Genomic DNA, 14,372 nt, shown 5'->3' on the forward strand with positions numbered 1-14,372 from the left:
CAAGAGTAGGAGATTTAAAAGTTGTTGGGTCTGATTTGGAAGGCCTTATTTTAAAAAAAGAAAAGAATCATAATGCACTTGGGAATTTAATAAAATGTTATGCTAATAAGTACACTACTAGGGTCCCTCCCAGAGCCTTGGAAGGAGCCATGTAAATGAGCTTTCCTGAAGCTAAAAGCTTCATTAGCTTCGTGTGGAATTTTCATTGGCGCAAGAGTGAACATTAGTTTTCATTTCAGAAGCATAGTGATATTTCACATTATGTTACTGAACGAGAATCTATTGTTTCTTATTTCCATGAAAAGAAATGGTAGGAGAGCAATGGGCTATACTGAAGGCCAAGACTAACCTAGGGGCTCTTTTTAAAAAATGTGTTTTTTTTTTTTAAATTGATTATAGAGAGGAAAGGAGAGTGAGAGTGAGATAGAAACATCAGTGATGAGAGAGAATCATTGATAGGCCGCCTCCTGCATACCCCACACTGGGGATCAAGTCTGAAATCTAGGCATGTACCCTGACCATGAAAGGAGCTATGACTTCCAGATTCTTAGGTTGACCTCAACCACTGAGCCACACCGGACTGGCCAGAGGGGCTCTTATGTAACTGAAACTTACAGGGATGGCCTAACGAGTGGCATAATCATAGTACATAATTAGTCCTGGTTTATAAGTCACAAAAGAGAGTCCAAACTGGTAGCTAAATGAGGGGAAGGTCAGCATGAGAACCAAAAATCCCATCTCAGGAGGCCTGGTGGATGCAGGTGCTGTTCAGTCCATGGCTGGTGTTTGCTACTGTGCTAAGGTGGGTGAGAGGGCCCATCCATACTCTTAATCCTTAATAGCTGAATTGTTTTCAGTATTAAGCAAGATCATGTACATAGAATTGTTTTGTGCATTATAAATTCCCTATGCAAGAAAAACTTTGGGAAAAATTTTATGAATATTAATACTTCATATTTAGCACAGTGTCTGGGTAATATGAAAACTTAATTTAATACGTGACATTAATAATGGAATTATTTGGTGTTTTCAGAGGTAACTTCTTAGAGTCTTCATTTATACTCTGTTCATTCCATCACTTATAACCCAATCTATGCTCATGCCCTGTATTTCCATTACAGAATCAACAGAATGTTAAAGCTATGAGAAACCTTAGATATTATATAGCCCAACTCCCTTGCATATTCAGAGTCTTTCATTGTGGCCACATAAACTTATTGAATTTTGAGAATAAATTCTGATGTGTAGTATTTGTTCCCTGATGTTTCCAAGCAAATGTAAAATATTTATACCACCCTGAGAATGACAGACTTGAAGTGGAAGACTTTTTGTTTTCTTTTTGCAGGTTAAATATTTGGGTATTTTTAATGGAATTTTCCTTTTGTCATCTATTAACACTGAACCAAATGACAGTATGTGTGTAGTACAGGAAGAAAACCAGATGATCACATTCCCTGTGTTCCTGGAGTTTGCATTGCATGAGAAGCAGCCTCCAGAAATATTGACTGATTTCAAATTAACATACTTATCTCCAGGATGTTTGGCTTCTTGAAGTGTAGTTGTGTCATTAAATGCGACAAAGAAAGCCCTTATATGCATGTATGGGTGTGTGGCAGGGAAATCAGCTTCGATTATTGTATGAAACGTCACCAGCATCTGTTCCATGTGAAGCCTACTGAGAAGAGATCTTGGGCAGGACAAAGCCAGGACCTTCCCTAGAGGCATTTCCATAGTTCATTGAGAGGCTGCACAGAGTAACTTGGTTGAGGTGATAAGCATGTGACCTCTGCTTCACCTTGAACTGAGCTTCAAAACCAGTTCTTAGTTAAGTTAGGCCACTCCATGCCTGTTTGAGACAGAAGATCATGCTTGATGACAGCTGTATACTGTTAAAAGTCTTAAACTCCACTTAGCCCAGGACTGTCCTGTGTAGTCAGTGGAGGAGGCAACCAATCAAGGAGGGTCTTCATATTGCAGAGTCTTCTATAATGGGAAGGACCCAGCTTGATTTTCTGAGTGGGTGGAGTTTTCTACCTTTCTGGGGAACTTTGGGTTATCAGCTCAGAATCATGATTTGGCTAGAGCACAGAACCCTAAGGCTAAAGTCACACATGTCAGAAACTTTTTTTTTCTTTCTCCAGAACAAAGAGATCACTGAGAGCATAGGCATTATTCCCAAGCTAGACATTTCTAGTGGTTAAACTAAAGGCAATTATCAGAAGAGAAATGTCAGTCATTAGTATCTCTTTGGGAAGCCTTTTTTCTCCTTCCCAACTCGGTGTAGACACTGCCTTCTCTGGCCTTCAGGCCAGTACCATTTATGATCATTCTTTTGCATGTTAGACTCTTCCAGAAACTTGAGTTTATCTAATGCATAGATTCTCTTCCACTCATATGTTTGCTCCCAAGGGCTTAGCTCTGCCAGGCACATGTCTGCTGGAAGATGTTGTCTGACAAAGAAATCACATTCATTCATAAGATGCAATACTTATCTTTCTACTAGAGGCCTGGTGCACAAATTTGAGATTTGGATGACTGGTGCAGGGAGGGACTGCGGGAGGTTGTGGGAATGCACTGACCATCAGAGGGCAGCTCTTGCATTGAGCATCTTCCACCTGGTGGTCAGTGCACATCATAGCGACAGTTCGACCAGTCGTAATGGTTGCTTAGGCTCATATATATATATATTAGAGGCCCCTTGCAGGAAGATTCCTGCATAAGGGCCTTCTACTGCGGTCTCCGCTGCCCCACCTGCTTCCCTCCCTTGTCTGCTGCCGCCTGCTTCCCTTCCTTCTCTGCTGCCTCACTTGCTTGTCCTCCAAAGCTTCGCTCCCTTCTGCAGTGCTTGGCTTCTTTCTATGCCATCTTCAGTCTTCACTCTGGCCTGGATATGCAAATTAGCCGCCATCTTGGTTTGATTAATTTGCATACTCACATGGCTTTGTGGCAGGGAAATCAGCTTTGATTTCCCTGATGGGCGTGGCTTGTGGGTGTAGCGAAGGTACGGTCAATTTGCATGTTTCTCTTTTATCAAAGAGGATAGATAGATGTTTTCTTGTGATAGTGGGGAAATTGGCATCTAAGGAGCTGCTCATTTTAATTTTTATAATTTCTGCTCTCTTTTCTCTGTAATGAATCAGAGATATTGGAGGGCTGTGACTTGGCAGTCAGAGAGTTTGGCAAGGTGTCATTGGAAGAGCTTAATCAACAGTGCCTCTGTGGTTCATCAATTTAAAGCTCTTGGAATAGGAAGGAAGTGCAGAGGAACTCTAATCCTGCAATGTTATAGCCCAAGTTTATCTGAAATGTTTGATTCCCAATATTGGGCTTCTCAGAAATAATGTTTTTATTGGTGAAAACAAATTATGACTTAATACCAAAATGGGAACCTGGCCCATCATACATTCTTATTTTTTAGCAACTAATTAAATTGTATTATAATAATAATAGTGATGAGGAAACAGATACCACATAGAGATGAGGGAAATTTACAGTGGATAATTTCCACTCAGGTTCTATGGGAATTCTCTCTTTATATTTCATATACATATATTTTAATCCTAGCATTATCATTAATTGTACCATCTTCATTTATAGTCTCATTAAATGCTCATCCAATTTCCTTTCAGTGGTCCACTTGTCAAAATATACTGTGAGATTTTAAACAATAAATGCAAGGAATTATTTGCTATTAGAAGATGTTGTAAAGTTCCAAGGATGAGCATGGCAAAGTACCCAGAGCCCAGTACATTGTGGAATTCACAAACTCTGCCTTCTGTGTGCTGCTTGGCTTTGCAGATTCTCCACAGCTGCTCACTGCTTTCAGAAAGATCTACTAAACAAAAAAATATTAGGATGTCAGGGCTTTAATGGGTTACCTCCCCCAAGAGCATTTTTATTTGCAGTAGAAAGGGAAAAGTTATGTCTTGCTAGTGTCAGAATTTTAGGCATTGGTAAAGTAGGCATCTTGGACTAGAGAGACCTTCACCAGCATTGTTAATAGCATCATATCCACCTGCCTGAACCCCCACCACATGTCAATAGGAGTGTGAGCTCTGGACTTCAACTATGAGGTCTGAGTTTCCTTATTGGTTGTGTGGGAACATATGCAACCTGTCCTTTTGATCACATGAGAAAGGGCATGTGTAGATTTTTTAGGACCAGAAGGGAACATGGATGTGAAGAGCCTCATCTGGTTCCAGGCATATAGAGCTCAATAAATATCGGTTGAATAAATAGTAATAAACTCTCATATAGTACTGATAATATGCTAATATTTATATATGTATGAAATCATTTAATTCTTACAACAGCTCATTGAGGTGGTTGCTGTTATCATTTCCATCTTACAGATGTATCAAAATACAGTGAGGTTAACTGACTTACCAAAGCCCCACAACTAACTAATATGGTAGTCAGGATTTGAGCCAGTCCAGGCTCTCTGATTCCAGCAGATCTGCTTCTCGCCATTTTGCAATGCTGCTTCTACTAAAAACAAATGGTGTTACTCCAAGAGTATTGGCAAAGCCATTAGAAAACTCAGCATAGCCTGAATTAAGGTGAAATACAGGTCACACTAAGGCTTTGTGATGCAAAACGCTATGGAATCAGCCATTCTCACCTTGATGCAGTAAACCAGGGCTAGCCTTCCAGCCCCGTGGTAAGAGACCTCATGTATTATGCAGTGCAAACCCCTTCACTTTACACATAAGGAAACTGGAACCCAAGAGTAGTCCAAGAACTTGAACATGGTCATAGACTGAGGCAGGTCCAAACCCAAGGGTTTTTAATTCACTGCACTTACTGCCAGAGGGTCTCATGTCCTTTGAATTAAAGACAAAATGTTTTTTCCATAGACTAATTTCCTTTTGACCCAGAATAAAATCTAGTTTGACTTGGTTAAATGGACTGTTTTACTGATGATATATAAAAAAAAAATGTAAAAAGTGAGGTTCAAAAGGAGGAGAGCAAAAGCTCAGTGTCAGTGTTGGGGTAATTCCACTGAGCAAAAGGTGTCTAAAAGCAGCTCTTGGGGCGGGGAGGGAACAGCTGGCTCCTGCCGAATGTCAGACCAATGATGCTGGACAGTATGTCTTTCCATTGCTCCAGGTGCTCCTAATGAGCGTGCTCTGTAAGTGGCCTTGGTTTATGTTGCCTGTTTCTGCAGGACAGTGTTTTAGTGGCTGTATCCCTAAAAGTTAGTATTGGCAAAAATAACCCTGCAGGCAAGATACATTTTAAATGGTTATACAACAAATGCTTTCTCCTCCACTATGGCAGTACACTTGTAAAAGAATCGGATTGGGGAAGGAAAAAAGCTGTTGAAAAGGATATCGCTAAGCAGATGCTTACTCTGAGTGCTGAGAATATAAAATATGTTTTGACACGGAGCTCTAGATTATGAAAGAATGCTGATTCATATTGTTCTAGAATCACCAAATGCTCATGCTATAGAGAGACTTAAACACTAAATATATAAACCCTATATCTTGAGCATGAGCAAAGAAGGGAGAATGATAAACCGCTCAAGGTCATAGCTAGTTAGACAGTCAAGACTTTTGGATCTCATCATGGAATTTTCATGGTAAAATATCTTAAAGAGGATAAAAGATGTGTTCATCTGAAAAGAGTGGAAAACCATTCTAATAATGGTGGCTTAGCAGGTAGGGATTCACCTTTCTCATCCAGCGAGACATCCAGGGGAGGGCAGTGTAGGTTCAGAACGCAGAACGGTGATGCCACTAGGTATCTGGGCTGTTCTGTCTTCTGTGCCTTCAGCCATCATGTATCTTCATCCTCATATTTGACCCTCATTGTGTAACAACATGGCTGTTGAACCACCAGGCTCAGGTACATGTACTGGTGTAAAGAAAAAAGGGGCAAAATGTCTAAAAGGCATTTCTGTCATCTGACCTTTCCAAAATTTCCCTAGAAGCCTCACCTGGCAACTTCTATTTAACTTTTATCAACTGGATTTGTGTCACTTTTGCATCTCTAGCTGCAAGGGTGTCTGGGAAGGTAAGGGTTTTGGCTGTGGACAGTCAGCTCAATCAAAATTGGGTATTTTTTTAGTAAGGGAACATGGGAAATGAATGATGTGTAGGACACCACTAGAATCTGAAACAATGTATATATGTGAGAGGTAAGTGATTAAGGGGCATGGGTTTTAGGGTCAGACACATCTGAGTTCAAATTCCAGCGCTGACAATTTTTGGGCAAGATCCTTAATTTCATTTGTAAATGCAGATAATTATGACAAAATGATGCAACAAGGTTGTAATGAAGTTAAAAGACGATAATTCAAACATAAGATCTCCATAAAATTTCACATGTTAATACTGCTTTAGAATCTAACAACATTTACGTTGCTTACCCTTCCTGGGCCACATTATACTTCGATGTTTTTTGAACTTCAACGAGACAATGTTCAAGATACCAAGACACAAAATCGGGTTAAATTCTTCTTTATTCCTTATTAGAAAAATGGCTGAATGATATTTAGGCATTATTCACACTACTTCGAGCCTTTTACTCAAAGGGAAGAGACTTGAATTAGCCAACGATCTTGACCTCAACTTAAAGTGCTTCTATATATGTAAATATATAAATGTGCATTAAATTAGCTTTATGTTTTATGTTCTGTTTTTAATCATTTCATATTTGACAATATGTTATAAATATTTTATATGGTATTGAATACAATTTAGCATCATTCATGAAAATGTTTGCATGTATTCTTTATATAAATACATAACAACATTTACTCAATCTCTTTTTGTAGAACACTGTTGTTTTTGTTTGTTTGTTTGTTTGTTTCTGTTATATTTCCCAATAATGTGCTATGATGAAGATCCTTGTAAATGGAACTTCGTGGACAATGAAATTATTTTTTGAAACTAAATTTCTAAGAAAATTTAATTTATTTTAATGTAAAATAAAACATTAGTATTAAAATTTTTCCACTTAAATGATGAGAACATTTTATACTACCACTAGAGGCCCAACACATGAAATTCAAAGCTGTGGCTTTGTCCGGAAGGTCACCCAGAAGGACATCCAGAAGGTTGTTGGGCTGTCTGGTTAATTAGCATATTATACTTTTATTATTATAGATTAGTATTATATAAGAGTGCTCATTTCAATATACTCTTGCCAACATTGAGTATTATCATTAAAAGATATATACAGATTGTGTGTGTGTGTGTGTGTGTGTGTGTGTGTGTGTGTGTGTATGTGTGTGTTGGAGTACATTTTCTGAACTTTTTGGTAGATACTACCTTCTCATTATTTATTTGTTTTTTGTTAATCCTCACTGAGGATATTTTTTCCACTGATTTTTAGAGAGAGTGGAAGGGAAGGGGAGAGACAGAGAGAGAAACCTTGATATGAGAGAGACACATCTATTGGTGGCCTCCTGTACTCGCCTGGACCAGGGCTGGAGATGGAGCCTGCAACCTAGTTATGTGTCCTTGACTGGAATAGAACCCAGGACCCTTCAGTCTGCAGGCTGACACTCTGTACACTAAGCTACAGTGGCCAGGGCTACTTTCCCATTTTTGATTGAAATTCAATGTCACATAGGCAGAAATAGTGGACAGGGACAGTAAAAATAGGCCACATTCTCTGATTTTTTTCTATGTTCTGGGAACTTTGCAATCATTAACACATATGATTTAATAATAATAAGTCTTTTATATGTACATTATAATCTACATTTTACACAAGAGGAAATCAAAGCTTAAATAAAACACTTAAAGGCTATCTTATTTATCTTCTTATCCAGGATCCAGAACACAAACTAGGTTGATTGCCCCGAGGGTCATCCTCTTGTTCACTCAGCTATAAGGCATCCCTGAAAATGTGATGGGACAACGGTTATTTGGCTTCAATTACTATATTGCACAAAGATGTCAATCACTTTTTGGAAATTTTCCTTCTTCCTCTTAGATGTTAAAACTATTCAAACTGGGATGATTATAAGTAGGATGGGAGAATGCTGGTAAAATGATTCATTCTCTGTGATTGCCCTGTGTGAGGTAGTTCCTTCACTGACCTTGCACATGAATTCTCCTGCATGCCTCTAAGGCCAGTGGTGACTCACTCATCTCTGACTGACCAGACAGACCCATAATGCTGACTGCAGGTGTGTGCACGGAGTCAGGAGAGCCATCACATTTTCTACACTTTAAGTGGGAGTAACGAACACATTAAAAGATTGCCCCAAAATGTTAAAGTATAAATTTGTTTCTCTTGAAGAGAAAGCTAAGTTGTGGTTTCTAGAAATTCTTCCCACGTCCCCGTCCCCCATTCCCCATCCCCCCAAAAAACTCAACCCAGTGCAGTCTTTACTGAAATGAAGAGGAAATATATTTATATTTTATTACAAGGGATTAGGGTAAAAAAAAGAAGACATTTCTTATATTGTTTGTGGTTGAATATTTCCAGTAGTTTTCAAAATGCACTGTGAGAGCAAATTTATTCATCATGATTCTTTTAAAAATTGTATATTATCTTATTTGTCTAAGATGTCCCAGGAGGGAGGGTAATCAGTCTTCAGGATCTCTGACAAAGACTGGGCCATGTCTCTAATAATTTCAGCTCATTGGGAAGCCTGAGACTACTATAGAATACCAAGGAAGAAAAGCAAGCATGAAATAAGTCAGAAATTAAGGCAGTCTATGTATGGGCAATAATGTCCATTTCTATTATATTTAAACACTTTTTATTATCACAAACAAACGGGGATTCTTTGCAATCCCCATGTTCTATCGTACAAGGTCTGTTTAGCAGCTTAATTTATAGAATATCTTGATTTGCTTTCTGTAAATCTCTTTGTTACATGAGGTAGAAATTAATATTTTTCAACACATTTTAATTTTATAGACCTTCTACTCTTCCCTTTCTTACTCTCTAAAGTTTAGGCAACATTATAACAGTGATAAAGTCTGTTATAAAATCTGTTACAACACAGCAACATACAGTACATTTCCATGTTGCAGTCTGGTAGTGATATGCCAGATGCTTCACTTGAAGTTCATTATATAGAGTGTCATTCTATAAAACATGAACCTTCTGCTCCAGTGAGATTCTCTTCTCATTGCCTCTAAAAATACCTTTGTGGATTCTCATTCAGTCCCATTCGCCTTGAATAGCAGTCCCTTGCACACACTCTTTAAGGCCAAGTTTCATTTCTACTTTTCCCAAAGGGATTCTTTGACCATTCCTGCTCTCTTAGTATTATGCCATTTACCATTTCACATGTAGCTTATGTGGCTTTCTATTGTTGCTGTGTCTTCTAATCTTGTGTTATGCCTTCACAAAGTTGTAAGTCCATGTAGGGGGGCAGTGTAGAATTCAGATGTGAAATCCCAGTTGAACTCCTGTATGATCTTGGGCAGGTTACATAACCTCTTAGAGCTTTCATGTCCTTGCCTGTAAAAGAGGACTTGCAACTTTTATATGGCATTGTTGTGATGAATAAATGAAAGCTAGCTGTTTTAGTACAGCGCTAGACACATAGTAAATATTCATCAAACTGAAGGCAGAGCCAGTGTCCAATGTTTCTTGGCAACTCTTGAAGTGCAGAACCCAAGAATTTTTTTTTTTTTAAGTTGAGAACTCAATAAACTATTTGCTAATTGAATGTTAATATGCAGCTTTCTGTCAGGTATGGGTGTTTACAATTCCACGGCTCTTTTAGTTTATAAGAGTTTTATTAAAAGCCAGTTCTTTGTATATCTTCCAAGGCTGCACAGAGAAGTATCTATTATAAATAAATTTCTGAACACCAGGAAAGGGAAGAGGAAGCCTCAATGGCAGAATGGAATATAACCTTTGGAAATATAGCCTTTGGATATATACCAAGTAGTGGGATGACAGGAGGACAAGAGGCTGTGCTCTGTGCTGAGTGTTTTATTTTGAACCTGGCATGATTTGCTCAGGACCTAGTGGACAAAGAATACAGGTACCTACCATTCTTTCTATCTGAGGAAAATCTGTTCATAATTGAAGACCCAGAATAAAGACTTTTTTCTTTTGTTCCCCCAGATTTACTGAGATATATTTGAAACATTTTATATATTTAAGGGATATAATATCATTTTTGGATATGCATATATATTGTGAAATGATTATCACAATCAAGCTAATTCTCACACCCATTACCTCTCATTGCTAGCTTTCTTTGTCTGGTAAGATCATTTAAGATCTGCTATTTTAGCAAGTTTTAAGTATATGATATATTAGTTATGTTATTATATATTACTAAATGAAAGTAATGGTATATTATTACATATAATTATATCGTTAACTATTCATTCATTATACTGTACATTGGATCCTCAGAGCTTACTCCTCTTATAACAAAGTTTGTACCTTTGACCAACATTTCTCCATTTTTTCCCCCACTCCTTAACCCCTGGTAGTCACTATTCTGCTCTCTGACTCTATAAGTTTGACTTTTTTAGATTCCACATATAAATAAGATCATAAGGTATTTTTCTTTTTCTGTCTGGCTTGTTTCACTTAGTATAAGGTCCCGTGGGTTCATCCATGTTGCAAATGGTGAGGTTTTTTAATGGCTAAAACTCCACTGTGTGTGTTTACATGTTCATATTAATAACATAGTTTCTTTATCCATTTATCCATTGATGGACACTTAGGCTGTTTTCATAAATTAGTTATTGTAAAATATACTGCAGTGAACGTGGAAGTGCAGAAAACTCTTTAAGATACTGATTTTATATCCTTTGGATAATACCAAGAAATGGGACGACCGGATCACATGTGATCCTATTTTTAAGTTTTTGAAGAATCTTATACTATTTCCCGTAATGGCTATACCAACTTGAATTTCTACTAAGAGTACACAGGGATTCCCCCCCCCCACCCATTTTTTTCTCTCTCTCACATCTTCACCAACAAGTGGCACTTTTTTAGGCAGCTTTTTCTGATTCCTAGACACTTAAACAAATCCTTGTCATGTCATTAGTTCTGCTGCTACTAAATGAAAGTAATTTGATTTTAAGCTTCCTGGAGGCAGTCTTCTTCCCATGTTGTATGATCTTTACATCTAGCACTGTTATCAATATAATGAGTACAATATGGTGTTGCAACAATCAAATAAGGTAATGTTTATGAAAGCAATTTTTAAAGTGTAAAGATTCACAAAAGTACAGTTGCTCTTCCTATATTAGAGCTACTCTCATGGAAATTTATCTATCAGTTTGGGGTCTTTTGGGAATAGTGAGAGAAATAGCTAGTTTAAATACAGTTCAATGAATGTTACTCAGCTGTCTATCAATTTGTGTAATAAAAAATTGCTATCAGAGCAAAAACATATTAATAAAGAAACTGGGACTAATATTTCATAAAACCTATTGACCTATGCAGACAGTCTTCTGGACTATGGAAATATACATGCTTGATTGCTTTGTGCTATTAAGAGAAACAAATAGCAAGCTAGGAGTCAAGTTATGTAGAAGCATTCCAGTTCTAACACTCATGAGTCTTTCCCCCCTCTGTGGCTCTATTTCCTTGTCTATAACCTGAGGGGTTCCATTGTTGGATTTTGAATAAAGCCCCTGTATCTGCTTATGTCCAAGGTCTTCGCTAGATTTAAAAACAGGAATTCTCTTGTTTAAATGCATTGATATATTATTGCTCATCTATCCTGCATGTAATTTTGTAAAGGAACAAAACAGTTTTCTGTGAAGTTATTCCCTTTATAACACCAACTTATGACCGATTGACAGTGACCTTAGCTGTGATGTCTATGCACCTTGTAGATTCCTGAATCTGTAGTTATGGTGAGAAGGAGACATTTGGCTTCCTCTCATGCCCCTCTCTGCAGACGGATGAGGCATCCACTTGCCAGCTGCAGTTTCTCCCTTTTAATCTGTCAATGCCTCTTGCTTGAACTTTGATGTGTTTCCACAGTCCAGGCAGCTGAGGATTATATGATGTGTTATTCTTTATATACCCTTTTGTGCTTTACTGGACTGGATTAGGGCATGTAAAGATGCTTGAATTAAAAGGCAAATACATTTAATTGATAATTACTGTTATGAAAAAAAGAAATATAAGAACACTTTATTTAAACAAATGTAGGAGAATCTTAATTAGGTTTTATTACAATGCCCATGAAATTTTTATAGAAACTGATATTTAAGTCCTAAGTCCTTTTTTGGGGGCGAGGGGGGGGGGGAGAATGATATTCTTTTAAAATTATTTTGACTTAACAATTGCTGTATTTATATGGTATTTACCTTGACACATCTTGAAAACTGCTTCTAAGTTGTCCACCAAATGTTTGAACTGCTTTCTTCAAAATTGAATGCATTTGTCTTTTGCCAACACTGAGTATTATTAATTTATGCTCTAGCACTTTCTTGTGGAATCAAGCTGAAGCTTGATGTCTCTCTGAGATGACTTTTTTTGCTTGGCATTTCCCTCCTGTTATTCTCTTGCTTCTCTCCTCTTTAATAAATAACTTGAACAAGAATTTTCACCTAAGCTCTGTTTTTTAGAGAAACTAACTTAAGACACTTGGTTTAATGTGGCAAAGGTTGAAACAAAGAAAATAGACTGACTTCGGAACATTTTAGAGATAGTGCCTACAGGAATTAATCTGCAATAGAAGATAAGTCCAAATAGTTCTTAAATTTTATTATTGAACAAATTTCTGGGTAATGGCACCATTTACTAATAGGATATGTCTAAAAGGGGCAGGTTTGCAAGGTGTAGAGGGAAAAATTCTATTTCAGATAAGTTTGAAATGTCTTTAAGTGGATACAAATGTCAGATAGGCAATTGAGTGTACAAATCTTTTTCTCCAAATGGCAGTCCAGCCTGAAGATCTATATTTAAGATTCAACCATGGTATTTAAATAGTGTTTGAAGGAATGTGACTGAATGAGGGTACTTCATGAGACTATAGAAGGGAAAGTTTCCCAGGGCTGTTCTTGGTATGATATTATTTAGAGATTGAGAAGAATGGGACTATCTAGCAAATATATTCAGGAGTAGTCAGTAAGTGGTGAGGAAACCTTGAAAGGGCTGTGTCACAGAAACCAAGAGGAAAAAGTATTTCAAGGAGGGTGCAGCCAGCTGTTGAATGCAGCTGAGTTGTTCATGAAGATGAAATCAGACAAAAGATCATAAAATATGGCAACAGGGAAAAAATTGGTGATCTTGACAAGAGGAGAGTTTGACAAAAAATATTCTGAAGTGATGGAAAAGAAGGTCAAGGAGAGACTGAGAGATGATGAAGCAAATACATAGACCTGGGCAACGATTAACGCTGTTAACAGTAGTGAGTGAGGTGATAAGTCAAGTGGAACAAAGAGTCCAATAGTATTTTTTTAAAATATGTTTTTATTAATTTTAGAGAGGGGGGGGATGGAGAGGGATAGTTAAAAGAACTATTAATGACAGAGAGACATCGATCTGCTGCCCTCCACACCCCACCTTGGGGATTAAGCCTGAAACTCTGGCATGTGCCCTGACCAGGAACCAAACTGGGGACCTCTTGGTTCATGGGTCAATGCTCAACCACTAAGCAACACCAGGCCGGCAAGAGTATTTTTTTTTTTGACACCATTAGAAAGGGAAATTTATTTTACAAAAGAGAGGGGACAATATCAAAAGAAAGTCCTTTAATAGATAAAAAGTGATGGGAGAGAGAATAATTGCTTAGCTGCCTTCAGCACACCCTCTACTAGGGACTGAGCCTGAAACCCAGGCATGTGCCCTGACCAGAATTGAACCATGACTTCCCAATTCATAGGTTGTCACTCAACCACTGAGCCACACTGGTGAGGTTATGCTCATAATTTTTAAACAAAATCAGTAATCAGGGTTATGAGTGATGGCACACGCACTTTCTGAGCAGTACTTCAAAAGTACCTAGAAGTGGAAAATTTGGTCTCTAAATGGTTTGCCTCAAAACAAGAGGCAGTATTGGGACAGTATCCACAAATTACCTGAAAGATGGGGGGAATGTGTAGCTAACAATGGACATAACTTTGAACAAAGCCCTTTTGATGTTTCTCTTCAAATTATTGTGTTTTCTTAGATTACAAAATCTGCATTATTAATGAGTTCACCTGGTAAATATGGTCTAGGAGAATGGCTAGGTTTAACTAGCATTAGAGCTTTGTCTGGGAGACACAGGGAGTGAAAAAATTTTCAAGGGAGTGCTAATGAAGATGGGCTATAAGATCTAAACTGGGCTATGAGGCAAATGAGAGGCAGGATGGAAAGAAAAATATCAAGGTAAGTGGACTTGAGGTTTCTGTGAGGTAGAATGAATGCAAGAGAATGGGTATTAGAATATATGAGCCTGAAAGATAAGAAAAGATAAACAAAGACTG

The 14,372-nt window shown here is 37.8% G+C and overlaps 1 protein-coding gene across 3 annotated transcripts in view; it reads left to right on the forward strand.

Moving 5' to 3' along the window:
* The window catches only part of GRM1 (glutamate metabotropic receptor 1), a 276,789-nt gene that overhangs the window by 69,146 nt on the left and 193,271 nt on the right, over positions 1–14,372 (forward strand). The window lies entirely within an intron of this gene.

Source organism: Pipistrellus kuhlii, unplaced genomic scaffold (genome assembly GCF_014108245.1).
Source record: "Pipistrellus kuhlii isolate mPipKuh1 unplaced genomic scaffold, mPipKuh1.p scaffold_m20_p_5, whole genome shotgun sequence".
Classification (NCBI taxonomy): Eukaryota; Metazoa; Chordata; class Mammalia; order Chiroptera; family Vespertilionidae; genus Pipistrellus; species Pipistrellus kuhlii.